Raw genomic sequence first — 25,226 nt, 5'->3', positions numbered from 1 at the left:
ACCTTGCTGCCCTGCTCCCCCTCTTTCTCCCCCCCCCCCCCCCCCCCCCCCCCCCCACTTAGGGAGCAGTGGCGAAGTGGTATTGTCGCTGGACTAGTAAACCAGAGACCCAGGGTCATGCTCTGGGGAGCCGAGTTCGACTCCACCATTTGAATTCAGTAAATGCCTAGAATTAAAAGTCTAATGATGACCATAAACCAGAATTAAATCCCATCTGATTCACTAATAACAATCTTTATTAGTGTCACAAATAGGCTTACATTAATAATAATATAATAATAATCTTTATTGTCACAAGTAGGTTTACATTAACATTGCAATGAAGTTACGGTGAAAAGCCCCTAGTCGCCACACACCGGCGCCTGTTCAGATACACTGACGGAGAATTCAGAATGTCCAAATTACTTAACAGCATGTCTTTCAGGACTTGTGGGAGGAAACCGGAGCACCCGGAGGAAACCCACACATACACAGGGCGAACATGCAGACTTCGCACAGACAGTGACCCAAGCCGGGAATCGAACCTGGGTCCCTGGCGCTGTGATTGTGCCAAAGATATGCACTTGTGATGCCAAGGCTATGGTGTTATGGGCCAGGGGTGTGAGAACCCCAAAGTGTATCATGGAGTTCACCTGACCCACAATTTTTAATACATTGTGGTATGGGGAGCACACGGCCCACTCTACAGGTGTGGTACAACAGAAATGGAAAAGTATTTTTTAAAGCGAAACAATGTCTATTCTATGAACTCAAGTTAACCCTTTAAAACAAACAGTGAACATCTTAGCAACCATCAATTTAAATACAACCCCCAAAGAATACAACACTAAGTAATCCTAAATAACTTCCCAAACAACATCCAGAAGAAGGGCAGCATGGTAGCATGGTGGTTAGCATAAATGCTTCACAGCTCCAGGGTCCCAGGCTCGATTCCCGGCTGGGTCACTGTCTGTGCGGAGTCTGCACGTCCTCCCCGTGTGTGCGTGGGTTTCCTCCGGTTTCCTCCCACAGTCCAAAGATGTGCGGGTTAGGTGGATTGGCCATGCTAAATTGCCCGTAGTGTCCTAAAAAAAAGTAAGGTTAAGGGGGGGGGGGGGGTTGTTGGGTTACGGGTATAGGGTGGATCCGTGGGTTTGAGTAGGGTGATCATTGCTCGGCACAACATTGAGGGCCGAAGGGCCTGTTCTGTGCTGTACTGTTCTATGTTCTATGTTTACATTCACTTCTGAAAACATTTATAATTCTGAATTCACCAAATGATCAAGAGATAGTATTTTCATGGCAGAGAGATCAATAGTGCACCTGCTCTGTCTGGCTTCAGCTCCAACACTGAAAACGAAACTAAAACACACCCTGCAGCAAACAGCCTAAAACAAAAGTAAAAAGCTGTCAGACAGTCCAGCTCCACCCACACTCTGACATCACTAATAAACATTCATTTCTTAAAAGGTACATTTCTTAAACACCCATTTCTTAAAGGTACTCTCACATGACAATGGGCCAAGTGCTGGGAAATGGGATTACAACAGTTTGGTGGTTGTTTTTGACCGGCGCAGACACAACAGGTTGAAAAGCCTTCCCATTGGAGCCAACCCGTTGTAACGTTTGAATAAAAAGACTTTATAAAGTAGCCCAGCTGACAGATATGTTTCATCTTCCCGTCTTGATGGTGACCTACTTTTAATTGAAAGTTTTTAAAAATCTTTTTAACTTGTTACCTTCCCACTTCTGAACAGTTAATTTCTTGAAAACAACCTGCGCCTCAACCTATCATTTGTGAATTCTCTGGTGTTTCTTGAGCATGGATGATTGAGTGAATCCCTTCCCACAGTTGGAGCAGGTGAATGCTCTCTCCCCACTGTGAAGTTCATTAACACTGCAATTAAGTTAGTGTGAAAATCCCCTCATCGCCACACTTGGCCGCCTGTTCGGGTACACTGAGGGAGAATTCAGATTGTCCAATTCATCTAACAAGCATGTCTTTCGGGACTTGTGGGAGGAAACCGGAGCACCTGGAGGAAACCCATACAGACACGGGGAAGAATGTGCAGACTCCGCACAGAGAGTGACCCAAGCCAGGAATCGAACCCAGGTCCATGCTGTTGTGAAGCAACAGTGCTAATCACTGTGCTACCGTGTTTCCCTACAATTGCCCTTTAGGGAAGGAAATCTGCCGCCCTTACCGGTCTGGCCTACAAGGGGCTGGTTTAGCTCACTGGACTAAATCGCTGGCTTTTAAAGCAGACCAAGCAGGCCAGCAGCACGGTTCGATTCCCGTACCAGCCTCCCCGGACAGGCGCCGGAATGTGGCGACTAGGGGTTTTCACAGTAACTTCATTGAAGCCTACTTGTGACAATAAGCGATTTTCATTTCATTTTCATTTTCACGTGACTCCAGATCCACAGAAATGCGGTTGACTCTTAAACGCCCTCAGGAATGGGCAGTAAATGCTGGCCCAGCCAACGAGCGACACCCACATCCCATGAGCAAATGAAAAAAAAACCTTCCTAATGCACTCTCTAATTTCTCAATTAATTTACCGAAATAAACATAAATGTGATCCCTGAAGAGTTCATGGAGGGGTTGCTCTTAATCCCCGACCCCCTGCATCTCTTCAATCAGGTCAATGAAAACAAAAATGACCAAGGGCTAAATTCATTCCAATTCAATTGACTGTGAGGTAACATTCAGTAAAGGTGTAGTGAAACAGAGGTGATATGGCTGATTGATGAACTTGGAGCTTGGTTGAGGAGCTGCTTATTCCTCTTATCAGCGCAGCTCTACTCTTTTGTAATCCGGACATTCCTTCATGACAGTAACAATTTACTTTCACAATGTATTTCTTTCATCGTACAAATGCTGTAGAAATAATGACTCCAGAGACAGCTTTTTCAACAAATAGATAACTGCCGTACATTTTACAGATTCCATAGACAGTTGATAGTCAAACGAGTCAAGAAGAATAAAAGTGGAAATGCTGAACACCAATTTTCTGATCTTATTAACTTTTTATGTCTTGACAAGCGCAATAAAATTCGGAAACAATTTAAAGAAGCAATTTTTTTTACCTCAGGGTAAAGCTTTGGTATCACGTATTTGCTACTTGAGCAACCTGCATTTGTAAATTTTGGAAAATATTGGGAATATTGTAGTCAGTTAGTATTTATCATAAGGTCTGCAATCTTAGACAAAAAACAAAATCAGCTGAAATCAATCCTGCCGTTTCACAATTGTTTTAGTGCTTACATCTTGATATGACAGCCCAGTACATTGCTTGTGGACCTAACATCTGATGAGGGTCAATAGGTTAGGTTTAACCATCGGCTTGCACCTGGTGCGGATCTGGGCGCGGTGGTGAAATAGTGGGAAAAGGCAAAACCATCAGCGGCCCACACCCGATGGCTAGTTCTGGGTCACGACCCAAAATAATGAGCGTATTAACCCTCATTTGCATTCATTTCCATCTCATTCGCAAGATTGAAGTCAAAAGCAGCGGCCTCAGGAGAATTAAGCAACTCCCCAGTGAGAAATCACAAGGGTTGGGATTGGTGGCAGCATGGTGGTTAGCATTGCTGCCTCACGGCACCGAGGTCCCAGGTTCGATCCCGGCTCTGGGTCACTGTCCGTGTGGCGTTTATACATTCTCCCCGTGTTTGCGTGGATTTAACCTCCACAATCCAAAGATGTGCAGAGGGTAGGTGAATTGGCCACACTAAATTGCCCCTTAATTGGAAAAAATTAATTGGGTACTCTAAATTTATATTAAAAAAAGCAAGGGTTGGGCTTGTTCGGGGGGCTGATGCGTTCCAGGTCGGGCATCCCCCCGGGGCGGGGGGGGGGCTCGTTTGCGTCTGTGAGGCCTTCAAGCCATCTTTAAATATTGTGGAGACCCATTACAGGGGCAAGCTGTAGCCTGTCTGTCCTACCAAACACTTCCAGGACAGAGCCTTGCTGTGCCATCAATGCTGAAAGTCAATTTCACACCCTTTGACTGTGAGCAGCCTCTAGCTTCACAGCTGAACGCTATTGTGAATGACAAATTAGTCTTGTTCGTTAGGAGAGCACTTCACAGCTGCAGGTTGAGTTTGCTGCTTGCTCCTGCTGACGGTGTAGATGCCTGGAGGCTGCTGTTGCTGTTTCCTTCCTTTTCTGTAGCCGGAGGGAAGGACATTTTTTTTCCAAGGTATCTGGGTCCTGGGACACCGGCATGAGTTCAGAAGGCAATCCAGTTTGAGGCAAGAAGGCGGTGCTGGAGTTGGTGCGCAACATTGTTCCAAATGGACATTATTAACACCGTTGAAGAAATGCTTTCATTGATGCTGATGCTTGTGTTTGCTGGTGTGGTGAATGCTGCATGTAACTGGCACCTTCACCATGAGTTAAACATGCCGGATATCAAAGATGTTCAACTACATCTTGAGCACCAGTGGAATATGTGGATGCCAGGAATTGGTTGCGGTGTCATTGACCGTATAGGAGGTCGTGCACAGCTGCAGCTCCAGGACGGAGAATGGCACCGATATGAGGAACTATTCACATATTGATGGACAGATCATTTCTACAACAAAGTTCTGGACATGATAACACATTCTCAGGCTTATCCTCTGTTTCTGTTGAGCAACGTGTGAGCATAAGAATTGTTGACCCTTATAAATAGTGTTTCTGACCAACTTCTGAGAAGCTCCAGGGGCAGCGTTGCAGCAGCACTGATGACATTTCTGGATTTTATCTGAGGATAGACCCAAATACAGTAAAGTACATGGACCGGAAAATATCCTGCAGTCAGTCATTGATCTCAAAAACCAATAGCTCTTAAACGCATAATGCCTTGAATCTAATTTGTTCCTGAACTTCTCTGTAACCCATTCTACACATTCAGCACTTTCATTCTTCTGAAATTGAATCCATACAACAGGAGAAGTTTGGATTGGATTGGACTGGAGTTGATTTAATGTCACTTGTACCGAGGTACAGTGAAAAGTATTGTTCTGCATACAGTCCAGACAGATTGTTCCGCACATGAAAAAAAAACTACAGGGCAAACATAAATACGCAATGTAAATATATAGACACAGGCATCGGGTGAAGCATACAGGAGTGTAGTACTACTCAGTAGGGATGATGCATGCAGAGATCAGTTCAGTCCATTAGAGGGTTGTTTAGGAGTCTGGTGACAGTGGGGAAGAAGCTGTTTTTGAATCTGTTAGTGTGTGTTCTTAGACTTTTGTATCTCCTGCCCGATGGAAGAAGTTGAAAGAGTGAATAAGCCGGGTGGGAAGGGTCTTTGATTATGCTATCCGCTTTTCCAAGGCAGCGGGAGGTGTAGACAGAGTCAATGGATGGGAGGCGGGTTCGCGTAATGGACTGGGCTGTGTTCATGACTCTCTGTAGTATCTTACGGCCTTGGGCTGAGTGGTTGCCATACCAGGCTGTGATGCAGCTAGATAGGATGCTTGAGGTCCACATGTTGGATCTTGTCCCCTAACATTGAATCCAGGTCAGAGACTCAACAAAATAAACATAATCAAAATAGCAACAATGAAGAAAATAATGGTGCAAAAGGAATGACAAATCCTCAGAACCAAATGGTTTCCATATTAGGGTTGGCAAGGATGTAGATGAGATCATTGCAGATGCTTCAACCATAATATTCCAACATTCTGTCAATTGGGTCTAAAGTTACTTTAGATTAGAAAATTACTTGTCGCCTGGTTGTTTAAGAATTGTGAGAGAGGTAAGGCAGGGAATTATGGGTCAGTTAGCTGAATTTTAGTTGTTGGGATAGTACCAGAACTCATAATCAAGGATAGGCTGACTGAATATCTTAAAATGTTAACATTGATTAGAGAAGCCAGCCTGGATTTGTAAAGGGTGAATCTGACAAATTGTATTCAAGCGCTTTTGCACAGAAGACAATAGTAGAGAGGGGAAAGTCTATGATCATTATTTATATGAACTTCCAGAAGACATTTGGTAAAATCTTTCATAAGAGACTGTTAACGGTGGTTGATGTACGTAGAATTGATGGTCTTGTTTGCGAATGGATGAGTGGCAGGAGAGAGAGAGTAAGGGTAATGGGTCGAGGATGTTACTATTGGTGTCCTGCAAGGACCTCAACCATTGGCCCATTATTATTAATGACTTGGAAGATGGGATAGAAAGTCATGTATTTGTCAATGAAAGTGGGTCAATGGACATCGAAGTGTCAAAACGTGTCATAGGGGGGCATGTGTGACACAGGAACTTAGGAACAGGAGTAGGCCATTTGGCCCTCAAACCTGCTCCATCATTTAACTAGATCATGGCTGATCTTCTACCTCAGCGTCATCTTCCCTCACCATCCCTGTAGTAATCCACGGGAGGCAGGAGTTCCGTCACCACACCAATATTTATTTACAATAACGATATTACAGGAGCAGCTACAAACAGTGCTGCTAGCAGTCCAGTCAACTTAAGACTGGCTCACAAAGCCTACACAGGTGATTATATGGGCCCCCTCAAAGAGCTCTCATTGAGGGAGCTCATACTCCAATTGGCCAACCAATAAAGCCAATTGGAGTTCATTACACCCCTCCCCCCCAAGGTCCGAGGAATTCCTGCCAGCTGGCATTCCTCTGAGCTTCTTCCTGCTCCTCATGTCTGGGTCTGTCACCTCTGTGTCATCCGCCGGGTCGTTCTCCGAAGTGGGCGGGGTGTACCTTATAGGTGCCCGTCTTTTCCTTGGCGACCTCCTTGGAAGTTGTTCTTCCTCCTCCTCGGGGAGAGGTGTCGTGGCGGCCTCGTCGAGCGTGTCCATCTCCGACTCCGATGACTGGATCTGGAGAAATTGCTCGGGGCTGGGGTGTGGGTATCCTTTCCGTCTGGGCTATCCCAGCTTGAGGCGGTCCTGCTTCGCCTGCCTCCTGGTGTGGTTCCGCTGTCCTTATTTGGTCTAGGTGTTTCTTCAGCACCTTACCTCCTATTGAAACCTCATAGGATATGGGCCCTGTTTGGGACTCTACCGTGCCTTTGACCCACGTTGGTCCATTCCCATAATTCTTGACCCAAACCGGTGCCCCCACCTGGAAATGTCTCTGCTGCCGACTATTATCATGCCCCCTGCGTTGGGCCTCCTGATGTTTCTCCACTTTCCCCGTTAAATTTGGGAAAAGGAGACTCAGCCTCGTTCGCAGCCACCTTCCCATTAAGAGTTCAGCTGGCGGTATGCCCGTTGTGGAATGCGGTGTGGTCCTGTAATCAAACAGCCAGTGGGAGAGCTTTGTGTCTATTGACGCTGCCGGCTGCTTCTTAAGTCCCGCTTTAAGTGTCTGGACCGCTCTCTCTGCCGGGCCGTTGGTCGCTGGATGGTAAGGAGCCGTTTTGATGTGACGGACTCCGTTTTCCTTCAGGAATTTTCCAAATTCCCCACTTGTGAATGCCGTTCCGTTGTCCGACACCAATACCTCCGGAAGTCCATATGTTGCAAACGAGGCCCTGAGCTTTTTGTTTGTCGATGCTGTGCTTGCCGTGTTTACCCGGTGGACGTCCAACCATTTGGAGTGGGCATCCACTATCACCAAAAACATTGAGCCCATGAAAAGGCCGGCGTGGTCAATATGCAGGCGGGTCCACGGTCTGCCTGGCCATTCCCATGGGTACAATGGCGCCGCTGGTGGCACTCTTTGCCCCTGTTGGCACTCCTGGCACCGACGTACCAAGGCTGCTATGTCTGTGTCCAAACCTGGCCACCAAACGTAGCTTCGAGCTAGCATCTTCATTTTAGACACCCCTGGGTGTCCGTGATGTAACTCAGTTAAGATTGCCTGACGGCCCTGAGCTGGGACGATTACCCGGGCTCCCCATAATAGGATACCGTCTTCTACGGTTATTTGGTCCCCTCTGCTCCAGTATGGGTGCATCTGGGGCTCCACTGGTCTTTCCAGTTCCCCTGTTAGCAGTAAATGCTTCATCTTAGTTAAAACTGGGTCTTTTTGCGTCCACAACCGAATATGTTGTGCGTCTACTGGTAGGGTGTACAAAAAATTTAGAGTCATTACTGTCTCCTCTACTTTTGGTATTTGTGGCGGAGTGTCCGGGAGGGGAAGTCTGTTCAAAGCATCTGCATGTGCTACTCGCGTTCCCGGTCTGTGCTCCAGAACGTATCTATATGCCGCCAGTAGCAACGCCCAGCGTTGGATTCTAGCTGATGCAATCGGGGGTATTGACTTGTCTTCTTTTAATAACCCTAATAACGGCTTATGGTCCGTAACTATGGTGAATTTCCGCCCGTACAGATACTGGTGAAATTTTTTAACTTCGATTATCACTACCAGTCCTTCCTTCTCGATTTGGGCGTACTTCCTCTCAGCCATTGCCAAGGTCCTCGAAGCATAGCTATTGGCCGTTCTTCCCCATTCCTTCCTCAATAGGCTAAGACGGCTCCTACCCCGTAGGGGGATGCATCACAAGTGACCACCAACTCCTTCCTTGGGTCATAATGCTCTAGGACATTTTTGGATGACAGCTGTTCCTTAATGTCCCTAAATGCTCGGTTTTGGCAGCAGGTGGAGGGGTTCTAGGATGGACGCCCTATTTTCAATAAATTTTCCATAATAGGTTACCAACCCTAGAAATGATCGTAACTCCTGGACCGTGGCGGGAGCTGGGGCTTCTTTTATTGCCCTTACTCTGTTTTCTAATGGATGTAAGCCTGACTCGTCTACTTTATATCCCAGGTACGTCACTTGTGGGGCCAGAAAAACAATTTTTTCCCTTTTTAGCCGTCGCCTGCCTTTGCGAAACGCCTGAGCACTTCCTCCAGGTTCCTTAAGTGTTCCCTGTTTGTCCAACCCGTGATTAAGACATCGTCCAAATAAATCGCCACCTGCGGTAGTCCCTGCAGAATATTTTCCATCGTACGCTGGAATATAGCGCAGGCTGATGACACTCCAAAAGGTAGCCTAGTATAACGAAAAAGGCCCTTCAGGGTGTTGATCGTAGTGAACTTCTGGGAGCCCTTGTCCAGTTTTAACTGCAGGTAGGCGTTGAACTATGTCTAGTTTCGTGAACAAAAGCCCACCTGCCAATTTGGCATATAGGTCGTCTATTTTCGGGATTGGGTATTTGTCCAGCAGTGCGTATTTTTTTACTGTCTGTTTGAAATCTCCACAGAGACGTATCGAGCCATCTGGCTTCAAAATTGGTACCACCGGCGCTGCCCATTCCGAGAATTGTACTGGTCTGATAATGCCGTCGCGCCGTAACCTTTCTATTTCGTCATCTACTTTCTTCCTTAATGCAAAAGGTGCCAGAAACGGTCCTTCTCTGTTGGGGGAGCCTCAGCCGGTACTTCCCTCTGTCTCCAGTTAGTCCTGGCAGACTTGGGGGCAGTTCTGGGGTTTTCCTTTTTCCCTCTATTCCTCAGGTTTTTCCTGAGAGCGGCTATCTGGTAGCAGGACCCGTTGTGGTAGTCCCTCTCACAGGTATCTACCTCCATTGGCGTGCCCTGTAGTTCCTGCGCCCCACTTGCTGCCTTTTCTAGGGACAGTGCGAGCTGTAACGCCTGCCTGCAGTCTAGCTCCGTTTCCGCCAACAGGCGTTTCTGTATTGTGAGGTCGTTTATACCACACACTAACCGGTCCCGAAGCATTTCATTTAGCGTCGGGCCGAACTCACATTTTGACTTCTCAGGCGGGTCAAGAAATTCGTGACTGACTCCCTGTCTTCCCGCTTCGCTGTGTAGAATCTGTTCCTACGCAAAATGAGGGGTGGTTTTGGGTCGTAGTGCTCTTTCACCAATTCCGTTACTTCTTGGAAAGTTTTCGTGTCCGGCGCATCGGGATAAGTCAGACTACGTATAATGGCGAAAGCGGAGGGTACGCACGCCGACAGCAGGATAAGCCGTCTCCTTTCGTCCTTCAGTATATCATTTGCCCGGAAGAAGTAACACATTCTCTCCACATACTGGGACCTGTCCTCAATAACCGGGTCGAATGCCTCTAACCTCCCAAAAAACGGCATTTTTAAAATGGCAAGGCTTACCCTCCGAGTGCGGCAGCTGGTCTCCGCAAAATTCGTAGTTTACCTCGTCGCCACTGTAGTAATCCACGGGAGGCAGGAGTTCCGTCACCACACCAATATTTATTTACAATAACGATATTACAGGAGCAGCTGCAAACCGTGCTGCTAGCAGTCCAGTCAACTTAAGACTGCCTCACAAAGCCTACACAGGTGATTATATGGGCCCCCTCAATGAGCTATCATTGAGGGAGCTCATATTCCAATTGGCCAACCAATAAAGCCAATTGGAGTTCATTACAATCCCCATATCCCTTGATGTTATTGGTATCTAGAAATCTAGCGACCTCTGCTTTCAATATACTCTGTAGCTGAGCCTCCACAGCCCTCTGGGGGGGAGAATTCCAAAGATTCAGCACCCTCTGAGTGAAGAAATTCCTCCTCATCTCAATGGTAAATGGCCTGTTCCTTATTCTGAGACGGTCCCCTGGTTCTAAAGCCTCCAACCTGGAGATGCGTCCTTCCTGCATCTACCCTGTCGAGCTCTGCAAGGATTTTGTGCACTTCAATGAGGTCACCTAACATTCTTCAAAACTCTAGAGAATGCAGATGCCTGGCAGCATCTGCGGAGAGAGGAAACCAGAATTAAGGCCTTTCATCAGAACAAGATCTGACTAACTTTCCTTAACACTGGTAAGTTATATAGTTGATTCCAGTGAATAATCCATTAATATTCTCTGCTCCCTCTCCTGTGTCAAGCCCTGTAGTCTACAACCATTTAACTCTTTTCAGTCATTTTTAATTTCTCTTTCGTGGACTTATAATCTTGCGTTATTCTGCATTAAATGTCATTTGTCATTGATTGGCCTACCTATCCAGATCTCTTTGCATTGGGTTCACTGATTCCCAGTGATTTGAACACTCCCGTCCTCAACATGGTGTTAATCAGAAACTTCGATGGTTCCATTCCTGTCCCAGCCCCAAATCATTTATTTACGTAGTGAACAGGTAATGTCTCAGTGTTGATTCTCATGCCGCCTCACCAGTAACTCCCTGGCATCTTGACCCAGCTCCATTTATAATTCCATCCTTCAGCCTCTCCGTCTCTCTACCTCGCCTTGGTACTTTAAGACGCTCCTTAAAACCTACTTTTGTGATCAATGATTTTGATACGATAATATCACTTTATGTGAGTTGGTATCATATTTTGTTTGATATTGCACTTTGGGCTGTTATATTATGTTCCAGGTGCTACATAAATGCAAATTCTTGTTCTTCTCAGATTTTCCCTTTCAACATGGGCTGGTGTTGTTAGTTCACCGCCGAGCGCAAATCATGGCCGTTTGTTTTCATCAGTGCGGGTTGAGTTCCAAGCTTGGCCATAAATCTACAAGAGTTGCCATTTAGTTCACTGCACTACCCCTCTGTCTGCCCCCTTCCCATCTATCCAACCTCAGTACTGAATTACTTCAACGTACACCATCGGCAACAGATTAATGTTGTTGCACCAAAAATTGTGTCAGCCCTGGCATATAGTTCAATTGTACGTTAACACAAACGTCTAGTGTAATCAGAATGGCTGCAGTCGCTGTATCATCTTCCTTTTGGAGGTTGGTGGGAATTGTTGCTCCCTAGCCCCTGTCAATGCTGTTCTTGAATTCACCAAGAAGATGTTCATAGAAACCCTACAGTGCAGAAGGAGGCCAATCAACTCACCGTGTGTGCACTACCCTCTTTGAAAGAGCACCCTACCCTAGCCCTCACCTCGTCCTATCCCCGTACCCCCATCTAATCGTTGCACACGGAGGAGAAATTTAGCAAGACCAATCCACTTAACCTGGATACTTTGGACTGTGAGAGGAAACTCACACAGACATGGGGAGAAAATGCAAACTCCATACAGACAGTCACCCGAGGTTGGAATCAAACCCGGGTCCCTGGCGCTGTGAGGCAGCAGTGCCAACCACTGTGCCACCATGCTGCCCCAATTGTGTTGCGTTGTGGCCCAATTGGGAGGTTTCCTTTGCCTTTACTCAGTGGGTAACAGTATTACCTGTTCCTTGATGAATTCGAATCATAGGAACTCCCCTGCATCTGTGCCTGCTCCTGAGAATTTAAATAATTAAGAACTCCAGGTATAAAGTGGGGCCTCACAGCTCTGTGACATGGTGCCAACATGTGTTCCTTTTCTCATGGCTTCAAAGCAAATGATAAAATGCCAGGAAAATGAAGAGTCACTGGTGGATATACGTTGGAAAAGGGAGGACAGTGTCAGCTCGAGCTCTCCTTAACACTTTCCCACTGTCCATCACTCTCACTTCGAGGATGAAATGAAATTCAAACCATTCTTCAACTGACTCCTCTGTCATGTTGCTATCAGCAAAGGACAGCTGCACACTCGTCAAAAAACATATTCTAGTTACAATAAGTATTAAGTGTCGGTGGCAGGATTTTATCAAAGGCTGTCGCTCAGTAAGAGCCATTAGAAGTTTCAGAAAATTTAGGCTTTCTCCCTATCCTGGTGTCGTGACCTTACATTCTTGTTTATATTATTCTGTTACTTCTAATCTAAAGCTCAGCAGTTATTTAATCACTTTTAGACCACACAAGCCAAACATATCCTAAAACACTTTGAGCAAAGGCTCAAACCTAATTGAAATAAAATGGGTGGCTCTGACCTCGAGGCTATCATCAGGTATTCCTTGTTGCTTTGAATCTGGAGCCAGGTCAAAGATTCTTCAAAAACAGCAAACAAAGAAGAGATTTCTGGAATTTAACCTAAAATACACAAATTCACTGAGGTTTTAAATTGAAACAATTAAACTAGACAGATGTAGGTAAGCTTCCCAAAGCGGGTTGACCATATTCCGGGATCTTTAATTATATCACAGAAACACACAATGCAGAAGAGGCCCTTCGGCCCATTGAGTCTGTACCGACACATTAAAAACATCTGACCTGCCGACCTAATCCCATTTGCCAGCACTTGATGCAAAGCCTTGAATGTTATGACGTGCCAAGTGCTCATCCAGGTACTTTTTAAAGGATGTCAGGCAACCTGCCTCTACCACCCTCCCAGGCAGTGCATTACAGACCCTCACCACCCTCTGGTAAAAAAGCCTTTCCTCACCTTGTACTTGTATCCCCTCATGATTGATCCTTCAACTGAGGGGAACAGCTGTTCCCTATCCACCCTGTCCATGCCCCTCATAATCTTGTACAGCTCGATCAGGTCACCCCTTAGTCTTCTCTGCTCCAAAGAAAACAAGCCATTCCTATCAACCTCTCTTCACAACTTAAATGTTCCATCCCAGGCAACATCCCTGGTGAATCACCCCTGCACCCCGTCCAGTACAATCACATCTTTCCTATAATATGGCAACCAGAATTGCACACAGTACTCCAGCTGTGGCCTCACCAAAGTTCTATACAACTCCAACATGACTTCCCTGCTTTTGTAATCGATGGTCCGATTGATAAAAGCAAATGTCCCATATGCCTTTTTCACCACCGGATTAACCTGCCCTTCTGCCTTCAGAGATCTATGGATGAACACAGCAAGATTCCGTTGTTCCTCAGAACTTCCCAGTGTCAGACCATCCATTTGATACTTCCTTGCCTCATTAGTTCTTTCAAAGTATATCTCCTCACACTTTTCAGGGTTAAATTCCATCTGCCTCTTAACTGCCTATTTGACCATCCCGCCTATATCGTCTTGTAACCCAAGACACTCAACCTCACTGTTAACAACCCGGCCAATCTTTCTGTCATCTGCAAACTTATTGATCCTAACCCCCACATAGTCATCTCTGTTGTTTATATAAATGACAAATAATAGAGGACCCAGCACAGATCCCTGTGGTAAGTAAAGTAAAGTTGGCATTGTCCCAGAGGATCATAGGCTTTGAGGGAGAGAGTTGACTAGTGAGGATTTAACCTGAGAATCACCACTCCTCAGGTGAGGGACAAGGTTGAGAAGGTCCTTCAGCAGAAGGTCTAAAGCTGTAGGGTACCATTTTGGATAGGTCCAGGGATCCCAATGGAGAGGCAAGGTGACATTTTCAAAAGGCCAGGAGCTCTTTGGGATTGTTTAAATTAGTCATGAGTATGTGTAAAAAGTGGACATAAACCTGAGGGCCAGAATTATAGGATTAGTGCTGCGTGACTGATTTCACAACCTACAATTATCACAGTGGGGTGTCTGTTCATTTTTTGATCGATGGCTCCAATTTCTTACAAAGCCTTTGAAGTGGGGTTATGAATATGTCTGTTTTTATAAGGAATTGTAGATTGGAGACATGAGGTGGATTGAGTTGGTACGGGGCCATAAAGGACCATTGGGATGGATAGAACCACATAGGTTGGCATGGAGGATATGAGAGGACATGGGGGTGGGTGGAGGGTCATCAGTTGGCATGGAGGATATGAGGGCCATGCAGGTGTGCTTTCTGTTTTATTGTTCTTTGCCCCCCCCTGTTGTATTTCTATTTTATTGTTCTTTGGGATCACCCCTCCCTCCCTGAGCCAAAATTTGACTGTCAGGACTGACATTCACGCCAGCTACAGAGCTATAAATGTACCCGACTCTACACCTGATTTTGGAGTGAAAATTCAGGCCATATGCCTGCATTGGAGGAGGTACAGTTTGGTTCCTGGTTTGAGGGATTTGTCACATTAATGGGTGTAACATAACTCGTAACACTCGTTCCTCAGCATGGATGATAGAGTTTCAACACTTATTTGTTCAGGTTTCCTGTTTAACTCTCTGGCAATTTCATAGTTCTGTCATTGAAACTGGAATAATGTGCAATTTGTCATCAAATCTGCCTTCATTTCTATAGGAGCGGGTGCCTGAATATTCAAAGTCGTACGGACTCACCCAGCAGTCAACGTCCTGTACAAAATTGCAGATTGAAGTTGAAATTGTTCTCTGCTGTTTCTTAAAGCAGGCGGCTCTCTTACACCTTTCAAAATCAACTCAATTTCAGCTGCTACACCTAACACCGTATTCCAAGTGGTGGATGCAATAGATTCTGTTCTCATGCCTATATACACCGAGGATGACATCAGCTGATAGAAAGCCACTGTGCACACAAGCACTTCTGCAAACTCTCTTGAAGGCGCAGGCTTATGCTCATAGATCTGTTTTGCTGCAATAATAAAACGAAATAAGTTTTCCATCGGGGGAATTTGGCTTTTAGTCCATTCCTCCCTCACCTTTCCCCTTGGAGAGCAAGCAGCAAGAAACAAGATCACAGCATCTGATCGACACGGGAGGTTTCTGCGAAATGCTAGGTGTTAAGGGTGTCAGGTGCAACAGCTTAAATGGCCCTGACCCCCAATCAAAGCTCACCATCAGAGGGCAGCATGGTGGCGCAGTGGGTTAGCACTGCAGTCTCACGGCGCTGAGGTCCCAGGTTCGATCCCGGCTCTGGGTTACTGTCCGTGTGGAGTTTTCACATTCTCCCCGTGTCTGCGTGGGTTTCGTCCCCACAACCCAAAGATGTGCATGGTAGGTGGATTGGCCATGCTAAATTGCCCCTTAATTGGAAAAAATGAATTGGGTACTCAAAATTTTTTTTTTAAAAGCTCACCAAAGAACATTGCAATTTTCACAATTGTACAAAGGCTTCATCAGTGCTCAGTTGGAAGAAGGGGGCAGGCTGCCATCATTGGCAAAGGGGAGGATTGAGTCCGGAGAAACATCTGTCAATTTATACAAACAGGAAGAATTTTAAGACGGGCTCTAATTGCTGGAGCTGCACCTGAAGTGTCTTTAAAAAAAAATGAATTTACAGGATGTGGGCATCGCTGGTTTGGCCAGCATTTATTGCCCATCCCTAGTTGCCCTTCAGACGGTTGTGGTGAGTTGCCTTCGCGAACCGCTGCAGTACCTGAGGTGTAGGTATACCCACTGTGCTGTTAGGGAGGGAATTCCAGGATGTTGTCCCAGCGACAGTGAAGGAACGACGATATATTTCCAAGTCAGGGTGGTGAGTGACTTGGAGGGGAACTTCCAGATGGTGGGGTTCATAGGTATCTGCTGCTATCGCCCTTCTAGATGGCAGTGGTTGTGAGTTTGGAAGGTGCTGCCGAAGAAACCTTGTCGAGTTAACTGCAGTGCATCTTGTAGGTGGTACACACCATAGCTGCCACTGTATGTCGGTGGTAGAGACATTGAATGTTTGTGGAAGGAGGAGCAATCCAGTGGGCTACTTTGTCCTGAATGGTGTTGAGCTTCTTGAGTGTTGTTGGAGCTGCACTCATCCAGGCAAGTAGACAGTATTCCATTACACGCCTGACTTTTGCCTTGTAGATGGTGGACAGGCTTTGGGGGGGGGGTTCAGGAGGCGAGGGGCGAAATTCTCCCATCGCCCGTGTGGAATTTGCACATTCTCTCCATGTCTGTGTGGGTCTCACCCCCACAAACCAAAAGGATGTGCAGGGTAGTTGAATTGGCCACACTAAATTGCCCCTTAATTGGAAAAAAAAATAATTGGATACTCTAAATTTAAAAAAAGATGGAAACAGAAAGCAGGAAACTAGACCAGTTAGCTTAAAATATGTCATCGGGAAACAGCTGGAATCTAAGTGTGCAGGTACAGCAAGCAGTAAAGAAGGCAAATGGTATGTTGGCCTTCATAGCGAGAGGATTTGATTCTAGGAATAGAGATGTTTTACTGCAATTGTACAAGGCATTGGTGTGGCCACATCTGGAGCATTGTGTGCAGTTTTGCTGTCCTTATCTGAGGAAGGATGTTCTTGCTATGGAGGGAGTGCAGCGAAGGTTTACCAGGCTGATTCCTGGGATGGCGGGACTGACATATGAGGAGAGACTAAATCGGTTAGGATTATATTCATTGGAGTTTAGAAGAGTGAGAAGGGATCTCATAGAAACTTACAAAATTCTAAACAGGATTAGACAGGGTAGATTCAGAATGAATATTCCAGTGGTGGGTGAGTCCAGACTAGGAGTCATAGTTTGGGGATAAGAGGTAAACCTTTTAGGACTGAGGTGAGGAGAAATTTTGGAATATGCTACCACAGAAAGTAGTTGAGGCCAAAATGTTGTGTAATTTCAAGAAGGAATTAGATATAGCTCTTGGGGCGAAAGGGATCAAGGGATATTGGAGGGAAGGTGGGATCAGGGTATTGAACTTGATGATCAGCCACGAAGGGCCGAATGGCCTCCTCCTGCTTTTATCTTCTATGTTTCTATGTGCAAAAACCAAATGGACAAAAGGTTTACTTTGAGAAAGGTATGGGCTAATCTGGCAGAGCCAGTGTGGATTTGTAACGGTGATCATACTTGAATAGAGCTTCGTTTGAGGGTGTGGCAGTTGTTGAAGAGAATAGGTGGTTGAGCATTTACATCAGAACACTGACTGTTCACTTCCAGGACCTGGATTTAAATCCAAAACTGATGTTGATTAACCAACCAGGGCCGGGATTCTCCCCTACCCGGCAGGGCGGGGGGCCCGGCGGGATGGAGTGGCGTGAACCACTCCGTCGTCGGGCCTCCCCAAAGGTGTGGAAGTCTCCGCACCTTTAGGGGCCAAGCCTTCACATTGAGGGGCTAGGCTCGCGCCGGAGAGGTTGGCGTTCCACCGGCTGGCGTGGGCGGCCTTTGGTGCCACGCTAGCCGGGGCCAAAAGGACTTCGCCGGCCGGCAGAAGTCCGCGGATGCGCCGGAGCGTCAGCAGCTGCTGACGTCATCCCTGCTCATGCGCAGGGGAGGGGGTCACTTCCGCCATGGTAAAGACCATGGCAAAGGCGGAAGGGAAAGAGTGCCCCCACGGCACAGGCCCGCCCGCCGATCGGTGGGCCCCTATCACGGGCCAGGCCACCGTGGGGGCACCCCCCGGAGCCGGATTGCCCCGCCGCTGTCAACCCTCCCCCGCCGGTGTGGATCAAACCACCTACCTTACCGGCGGGAGCAGGCGGCGTGGGCTGGCTCCAGGATCCTGGGGGAGTGGTGGGGAGGGGGGGGGGGGGGGGCGCTGACCGGCCCGGAATGCGAACTGCAATGACTGTGGTAAAAAGGGACATTTCGCTAAGGTTTGCCTGGTCAGGTCCAAATCTTCAAAATCGCAGGCCCGACTCTCGACTCACAGGCCCGCAGACCCCGCAGTGTGGCAGCGTGACTGCTGGCTCCGCCCCCCCTGGAAGCGTCATCGGCCTCGTGTTGTCCGTGGGGACAGCCATCTTCAAGTCCGCACAACGTGTGCGACCGATGGGGGCAGCCATCTTCAAGTCCGCACAACGTGTGCGACCGATGGGGGCAGCCATCTTGGGACCAACCCAGGACCTCCGACCACGCCGGCTACCCGCAACTCAGCGCGGTCACCCTTGACCAGTTGCGACCCAAACACCTCCGGAGCTCCATAATGACCGTCCGGGTAAATGGACACGAAACGCCTTGCCTGTTTGACTCCGGAAGCACAGAGAGCTTCATTTATCCAGACATGGTAAGACGCTGCTCGCTCCCAATCTTCCCGGCACATCAAACCATCTCCCTCGCTTCCGGGTCGCACTCGGTGCCGATCTGAGGGTGCACTCCCACAACCCTTGCAATACAGGGCGCCGAATACGCCGATTTTAAGTTATATGTACTCCCCGACCTCTGCGCTCCTCTCCTGTTGGGACTGGATTTCCAGTGTAACCTCAGGAGCCTAACTCTGAAGTTCAGCGGGCCCCTACCCCCACTCACCGTATGTATCCTCGCGACCCTAAAAGTTGACCCTCCCCCGCTCTTCACAAATCTCACCGCCGACTGTAAGCCAGTCGCCACCAGAAGCAGGCGGTATAGCATACAGGACTGGACTTTTATCTGGTCCGAGGTCCAGCGACTCTTACGGGAGGGAATCATGGTCGTGGTCGTCAGGACCGAGGCAAAGAACCGGATGGTTGTAGATTACAGCCAAACCATAAACCGGTATACGCACCTCGATGGGTACCCCCTTCCCCGGATCGCAGACATGGTTAACCAGATCCCACACTACCGGGTGTTCGCCACGGTGGATCTGAAGTCCGCATACCACCAGCTCCCAATCCGCCCGGAGGACCGCCACTAAATGGCCTTTGAGGCAGACGGTCATCTCTTCCACTTCCTCCAGGTCCCCTTTGGCGTCACAAATGGGGTCTCGGTCTTCCGAATGGTGGACCAGTGCGGACTGCGGGCCACATTTCCGTACTTGGACAACGTCACCATCTGCGGCCATGATCAGCAGAACCACGATGCCAACCTCCAGAGATTTCTCCAAACCGCCCAAACCATTAACCTCACCTATAAGGAGAAATGCATTTTTCGCACGACCAGACTCGCCATCCTCGGCTAAGTCGTGGAAAACGGAGTTCTAGGACCCAACTCCAACCGTATGTGCCCCCTCCCCTACTGCCCCAACGCCCTGAAAAGGCGCCTCGGATTCTTTTCCTATTACGCCCAGTGGGTCCCCAACTATGCGGACAAAGCCCGCCCACTAATCAAGGCCACCATTTCCGAATGTGGCTGAGGCCCGCCAGGCCTTCAGCTGCACCAACGCGCATCTTGCCAAAGCCACAGTGCGCGCAGTGGATGAGTCCGTCCCCTTCCAGGTGGAGAGCGACGCGTCAGAGGTCGCCCTCGCCGCCACCCTTAACCAGGCGGGCAGGCCAGTTGCATTTTTTTCACGTACCCTCAACGCTTCCGAAATTCGACACTCCTCGGTCGAAAAAGAAGCCCAAGCCATCGTGGAAGCTGTGCGGCACTGGAGGCACTACCTCGCTGGTAGGAGGTTTACTCTCATCATCGACCAACGATCGGTAGCCTTCATGTATGATAATACGCAGAGGGTCAAGACCAAGAATGATAAGATCTTGAGGTGGAGGATCGAACTTTCCACCTATAATTCCGATATAGTATATCGTCCTCGGAAGCTCAACGAGCCCCCAGATGCCCTGTCCTGCGGCACATGCACCGACTACGGGCTATCCACGATGACCTCTGCCACCCGAGGGTCACCCGGTTTGTCCATTATATCAAGGCCCGCAACCTTCCCTACTCCACCGAGGAGGTCAGAGCCATGACCAGGAACTGCCCAATCTGCGCGGAGTGTAAGCCGCACTTCTATCGACCGGATAAGGCCCACCTGGTAAAGGCATCCCAGCCCTATGAGCATCTCAGTATTGATTTCAAAGGGCCCCTCCCCTCTACCAACTGCAACACATATTTACTCAACATCATTGACGAATTCTCCCGCTTCCCCTTTGCAATCCCCTGCCCCGACATGACCGCCGCCACCATCATTAAAGCCCTACATAGTGTATTCACCCTGTTCGGTTTCCCCACGTACGTTCACAGTGACCAGGGCGCGTCGTTCATGAGCGACAAGCTGCGTCAATACCTGCTCGGTTAGGGCATCGCCTCGAGCAGGACTACCAGCTATAACCCCCAGGGAAACGGGCAGGTGAAGAGGGAGAACGCGACGGTCTGGAAGGCCATCCTCCTGGCCCTACGGTCTGGGAATCTCCCAGTTTCCCACTGGCAGGTGGTCCTCCCCGACTCACTCCACTCTATTAGGTCCCTTCTTTGCACAGCCACAAATGGGACCCCTCATGACCGCCTGTTTGCTTTCCCCAGGAAATCCACCTCTGGGGCCTCGCTTCTGTCCTGGCTGAAGACACCGGGGCCCGTCTTACTCCGCAAACATGTCAGGAGCCATAAGTCCAACCCCCTGGTCGAGAGGGTCCAGCTCCTTCACACCAACCCCCAGTACGCATACATAGAACACCCCGACGGCTGACAGGATACGGTTTCCCTCCGAGACCTGGCACCCGCAGGTTCCACTACCACCGCCACCCCAACGTACCCCACCCAACCTACGCTGACCAACGCCCCTGCCCCTACATGGCACCCGCACCCCCTCCCGCCCTGCATTCCCCCTTCACCGACTCATAGGAATGAAGCTCCAGAAGACACGCTGCCGGAGTCCGCGTCTGTGCCCGTACCGGCGACTTCACTACCCATGCCCGCACGGATGAGTTCGACACCCGGGCCAGCTGCGATACCAGAGCTTCGGCGATCACAGCGCACGATCCGGGCTCCGGACAGGCTGAACTTGTGAACCCTTCACCCCCGCCGGACTTCAATTTTTTTAACAGGGGGTGAATGTGGTGAACGTATTGCATTAACCATTCACCATGTATGTCACTGTATCACGCTGTATCTCCACCTACGGACCATTGTAAGATATTTCCTGGAATGCACCATGTTGGGGCCTGTGTGGACTCCGCCCCTGGTTCCTCCCCTTGAGGGGAGGTATAAAGAGCAGTAGCCCTGTAGGCAGCTCTCAGTAGCAGAGCAGTCGCAGGCAGGCACTGTTCTAGTCCATTAAAGCCACAGTTTACATCTACTCTCTGTTTCACGTGAATTGATGGCCACATCACCCTCCAGTGTTTAATGTGAGACCGTGGCACAAAACTGCTCGTCACAAATTGAGAGTTTCACCCAGCGAGGCTGACATCCATTGTTTACTTGGAACAGGAGCATCCCCGTGAAAAATGTACAATCCTCAAAAACTGCTGTCAACAACTGATTTCAAAAAAATTCTGAAAATAAACAACTTTGTAAACAGTTTCAGAATCATAGATCAGCGAAAACAAGAATCTCGCGGCTAAAGGTTCTTAAAGTGACTGGCAATTGGAAGTACATTGAACAGAGTTCCTTCCAAAAGTGGCTTCCTCGATGAAATTGGTATTTCATTTAATGAATTCGTTTAATTTGAGATTTAAGTCTTTTAGCTGGATCGGGGCCACGACTAGATAGTGTTCTTCAGATAAGTAAAGTGTTAAGTCACATGGAAGTTGGTTGAAATCAGAGCATTTATAAAACTTGGAGTAAGCCCAAGGTTGTATGAAAATCAATCCAGAAACACATGCAGTTACTTATAATGGATATAGAGTTAAGATCAACTAACATCCTGTAGTAATTTACTTTATTTATTATGAAGATATGTAACTAGGATAGTCTATCCTGTTGGTCTATCTTGTTTACACCAAGACCGTAGGGAGTGGTTTAATATTCAGCAACGGTTCACGGAGGAAGTATTGGTTAGGCCACTTGACTTGAATCTAAATCAATACCTTCACTCTGGGGAATGAATTGAATTTGCTCAGACTGATCTCTGAAGTGAGGTCAATCTGCTCACCGTTTACACTTGCTGATCAGTGAGTCAGGGTAAGCAGCAGATTAAGTTCGACTGGAGGATTGCTGCTAAGCAGGATATTAGTCGGTTCCATTCTCACCAACATAATTTGAATGTGAGTGTTGTTGAAAATGGATGGGGGGGGGTGGCGATCTTGAGCCCATGTTTATCGTCAGTGAGAACGGCGACGCAGGGGGAAAATTCAGTGAGAATTGGAAAACGCGATTCTCTCCGTCAAGGTCACGATTTCCACTTTTCCAGCCCCCCCCCCCCCCCACCCATCTCCACCAGTGGTGTGATCAGAAATCCACCACGGAAGGGTGGGACCTTATTTTAATAGATTATAAAATTATTTGTGAGCCCTCCCTCCAGGACTTTATCGGTCGCCGCCGTGATGTCACGCCGGCGCAATTTACAACAGTTGTATAAAAACGAGATCCTGCCGCCCTCCTCTCCGAAGATCGCCATTACAATCCAGGGTGTAAGTGCAAGAAGTGGAGAGGACCCGGATAGATTCAACTCGGGGGCCGAGGGGGGAGGGGGCCGTGGTCCCATCTCAGCATCTCGGGGGAGGGGTCACTCGCCTGCCTTCGAAGTCCTTCAGGTCTATGAGACTCCAGCTATAAAGGGGTCTGGTTTGCAGGCAGTGCTTCACCTGGCCCCCATGCTGGGCATGTGGCGATATCACCGCTGAGGGATTGCCCTTCCAGAGTGGCAGCTGGAAAGTGGGAGCAGGTAAATCCACAGGGTCAACACTAGGACCGACTGCGAGGCTATTGGGTGGGGCCCCATGAGAGGAACAGCGCCCTGCAGTGGAGGGGAAGTTGGGCCTGTTGCTCTTCTGGGAGCAAGTCCACAGATGGCGGAGCATCGGAGGAGATACTGCTGGCCAAGGGTATTCCAATGCCGAGCATCCTGTCAGAGCTCTCGTGCTGGAGAAGACTATGTTGGGGGGGGGGGGGGGGGGGGGGGGGGGAATTTTCTACCCGTTCTCGCTAGCTGTATCTTCCCTGTTGACCGCAAACCGCCATCTGTGGAAACCTGTGGTGGGGGCGGAGCGCGGGGGGGGGGGGGGGGGGGGGGGGGGGTTGGATTCAATGGGAAACCCAAATGTCCTGTTACTACTTCCTTCATAATGAATTCTGACAATTTCCAAATGACAGATGTTAAACAAACTGGTTTTAAAATATCCTATTTTCTACCTTCCCCCTCTTTTTGAATAATTAGTATTTTTCCAATCCACTGGAACCTTTCCCGTATCCAGGGAATTTTGGAATATTATAACCAATGGAACCACTATCTCCACTGCCACTTCCTTTACGACTCTAGGATGAAATCCATCGGCCCTGGGGACTTGTCTGCCTTCATCCCAATAGTTTTTCCCTATTGATGATGATTATTCCCTTTCTATTACCTCTGAAGTACCTGTTACTATTTGTTACTATTGGGATATACTCATTTCTTCTACAACAGCATTTCATTCACCTGATGAAGGAGCAGTGCTCCTAAAGCTGTGACTCCAAATAAACCTATTGGACTTTAACCTGGTGTTGTAAGACTTCTTACTGTGCTCACCCCAGTCCATCGGCGGCATCTCCACATCAAGGCTACTCTTTTATATACTTACAGATGCCTTTGCTATCCATCGTTATGTTTTGTGTTAGTTTTTGTCATAATATTCAATCTTCCAGTCTGCGACTGCCCTTTTCAATGTGGTATGCCTTCATTTTATGTCTTTATGTTATTTTTAATTTCTTTGCTTATTCCTGGAATATGTTTTTGTTGAAAAAGATTGAATATTTCCTTAAACAACTGCCGCTGCTCAATAAGTCTTTTTGAGTCTTTTTGCCCAGTCCACTAGGGCGAAATGTCCTCATGCTGATGTACTACCTTTATTTAACTCCAGAATATTAGTGTGGGACTCCAGTTTTTCGCCCTCAAACTGAATTTGAAATTCCATTATGCTATGATCACTCTTCCCTAGAGGATCCTTACTAAGAGGTCATGAATTAATCCCTCCTCATTACTCAACATTCACCTCGGGCCGACTGCCTGAAACAGGTGGGCATTTGGCCTCCAGTTTTAGATCCTTTTAAAAAGAGGAGTGATTAGTACATCAGTGTTAATGGGACAATAAGTCCACCAATCCCATGTTAAAGTGGAAACACTGATTGATCAAATTAAAATTGCCTCCTTTGATTCTAAACACACACGGTCACTGCACTTCAGCGTAATTCATGGTCTATGAAAAATGTTGGGATATTTTTAAACAATGTGGTGAGGCACTGAATAGATGCAGATCAATTCTTTGTCCTTATTCACAGTGAAAATAAGGACTGTTAGAGAATGTACACTTCAAGTGACTCCGTTCTTTTGAAGTTTGCATGCGCGTATAAAATTGACTGAAATGAAAGAATGCATTTATCAAGAATGAATCTTATGACCAAAGTTACCCAGTGCCAAGATGATAATACTGGCTCTATGGCCAGTCAGAGGCATGCTGTTTACGACTGTGAAGCTGGAAGTGTGTGTCATTCCCGCTCTCTTGCTTGTCCCGATTTTCCGTGTGATTATAATTAAAACTGAAAGAGCTGGTGGCACAAACAGCAGCAGCAGAGGATTCAGCTGCAGGGGAAGCTTTTCATTGGTGGAACCAGCGGTCAGCTGACAATGCTGCACTTACACGTGGGTTATAAAAGAGCCTCCTGAACAAAGAGGGAAACTTCATCAGGGACATAACTTTCCTGACAACCACATTGCAATGAAGATGGGACTTGAGTACACAGGTGGCATGGGTGTTTTTGAAAATTGAGTTTCACTTGTAAATATTTCACAGTGCATTGCTTTCACTTTATTCATGCCGCATCACTGTTAGTTGTTGACACCAGCGCAATCAGAGAGCGAACTGTACTGGCACGCCTCAGGTTGACATGCATTGATGGTTACAGGGGTGTTAGGGACATTTCCTTCACTGGAGAAGCAACAATGTTGTGTTTTTTTGTTCACTCTTGACTGAATGTCCGTGTGAGTGCCCAGTGTTGCACTCA

The sequence above is a fragment of the Scyliorhinus canicula genome, chromosome 10 (assembly GCF_902713615.1).
Source record: "Scyliorhinus canicula chromosome 10, sScyCan1.1, whole genome shotgun sequence".
NCBI lineage: Eukaryota > Metazoa > Chordata > Chondrichthyes > Carcharhiniformes > Scyliorhinidae > Scyliorhinus > Scyliorhinus canicula.
Note: the sequence above shows the minus strand (reverse complement) of the source record.